The sequence below is a fragment of the Equus quagga genome, chromosome 4, assembly GCF_021613505.1.
Source record: "Equus quagga isolate Etosha38 chromosome 4, UCLA_HA_Equagga_1.0, whole genome shotgun sequence".
In the NCBI taxonomy this organism is placed as follows: Eukaryota; Metazoa; Chordata; class Mammalia; order Perissodactyla; family Equidae; genus Equus; species Equus quagga.
The window spans coordinates 87,791,756-87,797,258 of record NC_060270.1 but is presented as its reverse complement, the minus strand read 5'-3'; the positions used below and the strand labels follow the sequence as shown (position 1 = coordinate 87,797,258).

At 36.7% G+C, this 5,503-nt stretch overlaps 1 protein-coding gene across 3 annotated transcripts in view; it reads left to right on the top strand.

Annotated features, from left to right (window-relative positions):
* Positions 1–1,156, top strand: part of ZEB2 (zinc finger E-box binding homeobox 2) — a 134,182-nt gene extending 133,026 nt beyond the window's left edge. For all 3 annotated transcript variants that reach the window (XM_046658327.1, XM_046658325.1, XM_046658326.1), the window contains one exon: positions 1–1,156. This exon is cut by the window's left edge and continues 4,353 nt beyond it. The gene's annotated coding sequence lies outside the window, so the exon portion shown is untranslated.
* Positions 1,157–5,503: the final 4,347 nt, after the last annotated feature.

Here is a 5,503-nt window from a genome sequence, read left to right as displayed (position 1 = left end):
ACACATTGTAATAAACACAGCTGCATTTATTTGAGTATGTGCTCCCATGTACATGTAAAAACATTCAAACAAACACACTCAGCAGATTTATTTGACTGTGCAATGGGGCAATTATTCAAATAAACATGCTTGGTGCAATTATTTGAATCTCACATTGCATGTTCATCAATCACAGCACTAAAAAAAGAGGGAGGGAAACACCAAAGAATTTACGTGGGAAAAAAATATATGTGAAAACAACCTTATTATAGATTTTATAGAGTTAGCCAAAGTTATGGCTCCCTCCTTAACTGTAACTCAACTATTCTGTATTCAGTGACATTTGTTTCTAATGACTAATTGGTTCATTCATTTGATCATTATATCAGAATGACCACAACATTCAGATTCGTATAATATCGAACTTTGCAAACCTGAATTGGGTAGAGATGTGAAATCTCTATATTTCAAGTGCAGAATAGTTCTTTCTAGACGTCTTACATCAAGGGGACACTGGTCAAATTGTTATCACTTTAAATAGCACTCCCATAAATTTAAAAAATTTTATACATACAACAAAACATTCCTACATTTGAAGACATAAAAAAAATCACAGGTGACTCATCTGATCATTTTATATATTAATAAATATTATGACATATATGTGAACACATCACAAATCATATAGGTGTACCAAGAGGCAATTTATGTCTCTCTTAAGTATGTACTGACATAACCTAATATACTAAAGTGGGAAGGGGCGTTTAGTCACTGAAATATGCATCGTGTAACAAAGATGAAGAAAATACATGGCTTGTGCCCATCATAAAAAAGATTCAGACTGAAGGCTTAGCTTTGGTTTTTATTCAATTAAATTGTTAAACTGTGCACAGTGATTTTTTTTAGAACTTGAGACATTTGTGATGTTGGCTGTTTAAATCTTTGTTACCTTCGCTGTGAATTGAAATTGTACATATTTAGTAAATCATGCAGACAAAACAAACTTTTTAGACAATATTTTTATTGGAGAGTTTTCTTTTCCTGTATCCATGTCAAAAAAAAAGACCTCCTTTCCCAAAATAAAAATGTCAATACTAAATTTAAAGAAGTATAAAGGAATGATTGCTTCCTTTAGAGCTAAATATTTAAATAAACATGAAGATAATTGGCAACACGTTCTTTTGGGCTGATAGGCCGTGTCCAATTTTTTGGGTCTGATGTTTCAGAGGGCCTCTGGTTCAGCGTTGAAGATGATATATTAATCTCCGAATTAAACAAATGCTATTAAATAACAGAAATAAATCCCTCAGTCTTCATTTGTATATGAAATATGGAATTAGTCAGAGTTATGACACTGAGATGATATGATGCTGAATATGCCACAAACTAAAACTTTCTCTATTAAAATAGTTACTTACCACCTATAATCTAGGGTGACATGTTAAAATACTCCAAAATATTGAAAATATAAAATGAACACTACTGTTCCCATTTGGCCTTGAGATGAATATGACAAAGATTCTAATAATTTTAGTCAAAGAAAATGATGAGTAAAAAATACATGAAGATTAAGGGGTGACAAATGATCTTTTAAGTATTCTAATTGGTCTTTCTCATTCATATCTTTAATTCAACAGAAATTGCAAATCCTGATGATCCTGATTTCAAGTGTACCCAGTCAGCTTTCTCTCTTTTACTCCACAGAATATGCCTGTTAGATTTGAAACAAAGAATAAGCCCCCAAAATGTTAAAAATAGACTACTGCCCTGGCAGGAAATTTAGCATTGGCAAGCACAGAACTCAGAAGGAACTGATCTAACATAAGGAAACATTCAGAGAAAGATTTGTGCATTATGATCCTGTTCTGACCATTTTCAGAGCAGTCAAAGGGAAGTATGAGAGAGAAAATGTGTATGTGTGTGTGCGTGTAGGTCTGCTAGCTTTGTGTGTGCACACTTGAATAGCTAGTGTTTAAAAACAACAACAATACCCAAAGGATAGAAGGAGTCCGAATGGAGTGCTTTTGAGATATTCTATATATTGTTATCTTACACAAATGGAAAACACTTCAAATGTTGATACTGGAAAAATAAAAGTTTCTGAAGACAGCATCTCAAAAAAATTCTATATAACTTATAAGATATGCCAACAATAGAACAGAGAAAATATTAATTTATCTTTACTCTTTTTATAGGAAACTTAGATTTTAGTTTATGACCTTTCCTTAAAGGAGAATCACTTCTATCCATTCCTCAAGCAGTCTTATAATAAGACAAAGAATTACAATTACACTCCATTCTAGTTTTGTTTAGGAAGAGAGGAATACAGTCTTCAAGAACTTGAAAAAACCATAGATGAATAAAGAATATAAATTTAGAAAGGAAACTCAAGAACATCCCTATCCTCACAGAAAACATTATGGTATATTAGTGACCACAAGCACCCTACACCTTGGTTTTTACATCGCTTCTGAAAGATACCACTTCCAACACAAACAATATTTCCCAACCCTGTAGTGCAGCTTGGGATTGGTACAGACATAGAGGGAGAATACCAACTATTGAGTAACCCTCAACCACTTCCTGCAGTCCTGAAACATTCAGTGGAGGTCTACCACTTCGTTATTGAACATGCTTAGAAAGTGTGAGCTCATAGGTTTCCGGTTGGAGGTAGCTCTAAGCAAGAGGGGGAAAAAGAGAAGTACAAACCACTCTGCCCAACTTGATTTAACACTAAAAATGCCATTGCTGGAGAGCATAGGCTTGAGAATAATCAGGCCAACATCTAAGTAATCACCTTTTGTTCTTTTCTCCAAAATAAAGTGCTTGTATATTATCAAGTCAATTTCACAAAAAGGGACATTTCGCTCACTTTAGAATAAGTGGTGATGGAATGTTCAAAAAATGTTTATCAGGGGCTGGCCCCGTGTCCTAGTGGTTGAGATTGGCATGGTCTGTTTTGGCGGCCCAGGTTTGGTTCCCAAGGACAGACCTGCACCACTTGTCAGTGACCATGCTGTGGCAGTGACCCACATACAAAATGGAGGAAGATTAGCACAGATGTTAGCTCAGGGTAAATCTTCCTCAAGCAAAAAGGGGAAGATTGGCGACAGATGTTAGCTCAGGGTGAATATTCCTTAGCAAAAAAAAAAAAAATTATCAGAACAAGAAGACCTCCAACCACAATAGCTGCTTAATGTGTACTACCTTGATTTTAAAAATTAAAATTGGATTAATGATTTGTACAAATAGTTTTCCAGGAATTGTCACGATCCCTTGAGTCAGATGCCTTCACCTACAAATCAACCAATAACTATGCTATATATGCCGCTATGAACTGACCAAGTTATAACATAGTTTGAGTGTACATTAAAATTGTCAGAAATCTTGTTCTAGTTCTTCATGAAACTCTCCTATTAATTGGGCAGGAAGAAAATCTTTATGTTTGTAATGCTCAGAAAGATAAAAGCAGTTAATCTGCCACTTGCATCTTATAGATGAGGCAACTGACGTGTACATATTCTTGAGACCACACTAGTTATTTGTTTGTTTCTGCCTCACAATGATCTAGAAAGAAGTCAAACATAGATTGTGAGAACCCCAGTCTCCGGACAGTTCTTTCTTCAACATATCACAGTAAAACACTCCTTCAAATGGCTATGGAAACATCAAAAGGAACAAGTTAATTTCCCTACTTCCTGCAAAAAGTTCATTCTAGTCCACAAGAACTCTTCCATACAAGAGTGGAATGAAAATAAACTACTTGAGAAACTCTACATTACTCTAAAATGTCACATCATCATCTGAGGGCTGTTAGCCACTGGACTAAAGTCTCTTTTTAAGTGAGAGCCAGAAACAGTCTTAATTTTGAGAAATGCTCTTTAAAAACTACTACCTGCTGTTCATACATTTTACCCACTAGTTTTCTCCAAGACTTTTGACAATGCTTATGTCCATTGAGGAGTTGTGGTTCCATTCAGCCCCTCCACCCACAATTGTGAGTCCTCAATGCCATCGTCTCTCTAGTCAATTCTTTTCTGAATCCCACACGCACTGAATGACCAGAGATGGTCAAAGGAGGAAACAAAGCAGCAGAGTGACAGGAGCAATGGGAGATTCACAAATCTGTAACGGGAGAACAGGAATGGACTGAAATAAAGAGCATGGAGGAATTTTATATATTCTCTCATCTAAAGCCTTGACTTTTAAAATCGTAGAGCTCAGAGAGAATAAAAACCCAACGCAGGTACTGGCAGAGCTGAGACCAGAAGCCAGGTCTCCCATTATGGCGTAGATGCTTTTATGACTTCTATTGAAAAATAACATTAATAAATAACAGTTATAACATTGATAGTTGTTCAATTTACTGAGTGCCAACCATGTGGAAGGTATAATACTACGTATTAGAGGATATACAAAGATGAACAAGATAGGACTACTAGCCTCAGGTTTCTTATAATTTGTCAGCGATAGACACACACAGGGAAGTAGAATACTGAGTTCTGGGTGTCGTAGGAAATGTACTGATATAAATGTCCCAAGCACGCTCTCTTCTATACCATGGTGTTTCCTCTATTTAAACACAAAATACCATCATTCCCTCAATAATACGTATACTATTGAGTGATGCTTATGAGCAGCACGGTTCTACGTCCTAAGGCTACAGTGGTGAAGAAACAGAGAATGTTCCCACCTTGAGGGACCTACCTTCTAGTGGAGAAGATAGAAAACAAAACAACTACATAAGATCAGTTCACATAATGCTGAGTGTTTGGTTGAAAATAGAAGGCGGCGATGTAATAGCGATGAGATGGGATTGGGAGACAGGCAATCTCCTCTGTGGGGCAAGAAGGGGATGTCAGGAAAAGTCTGTCTGAGGCAGTGGTGTTTGAGATGAGGCTGAAATGAGAAGAAGTTAGCCATGGGAAGATCTGGAGTGAGAGTGTTCCAAGAAGAAGGAACAGCAGGTGCAAATACCTGAGGCAGGAATGAGTTTGGCTTTATCAGAATAAAAAGGCCCATCTAACAAAGCATAGTAGGAAGGGGAGAACATGGGAGATGAAGTCAGAACAGGAGAGAAAACCTTTCCCAGGCCATGTGAATGATTTAGAGTGTGACCTCCCGTTCAGAAGCACTCAAGAACAACTTTACAGATAAAACTCAGAGAATTTTAAGGAATGAGACTTCTTAGGTCTTTTGGCCCAACATCATGTTTTCATAGGTGAGAAAACTGAGTTTACTAATCTATGAGGTTTACCCTCTGAGAGTCAGAAGACTCAGAGGTTATTATGCCCAGTGAATAGAAATGAACATAGCAACCTGTTCATGGCCTATTTGTAATTTCCTCCCCTATAAAATGGACAGTGACGTTCTATGTCCCTCTGGCTTTAGAATGAGAGAAATCTCATTTCTCAGACTCTTAGGAGATCATCTGCTTTGTGTCTAGTCACAGGCAGATCTGTCAGCCTGGAAAACAGAAATTGTTTGGGCCAAAGAAGTTTGTATTTTGGAAACTAAAGCACCA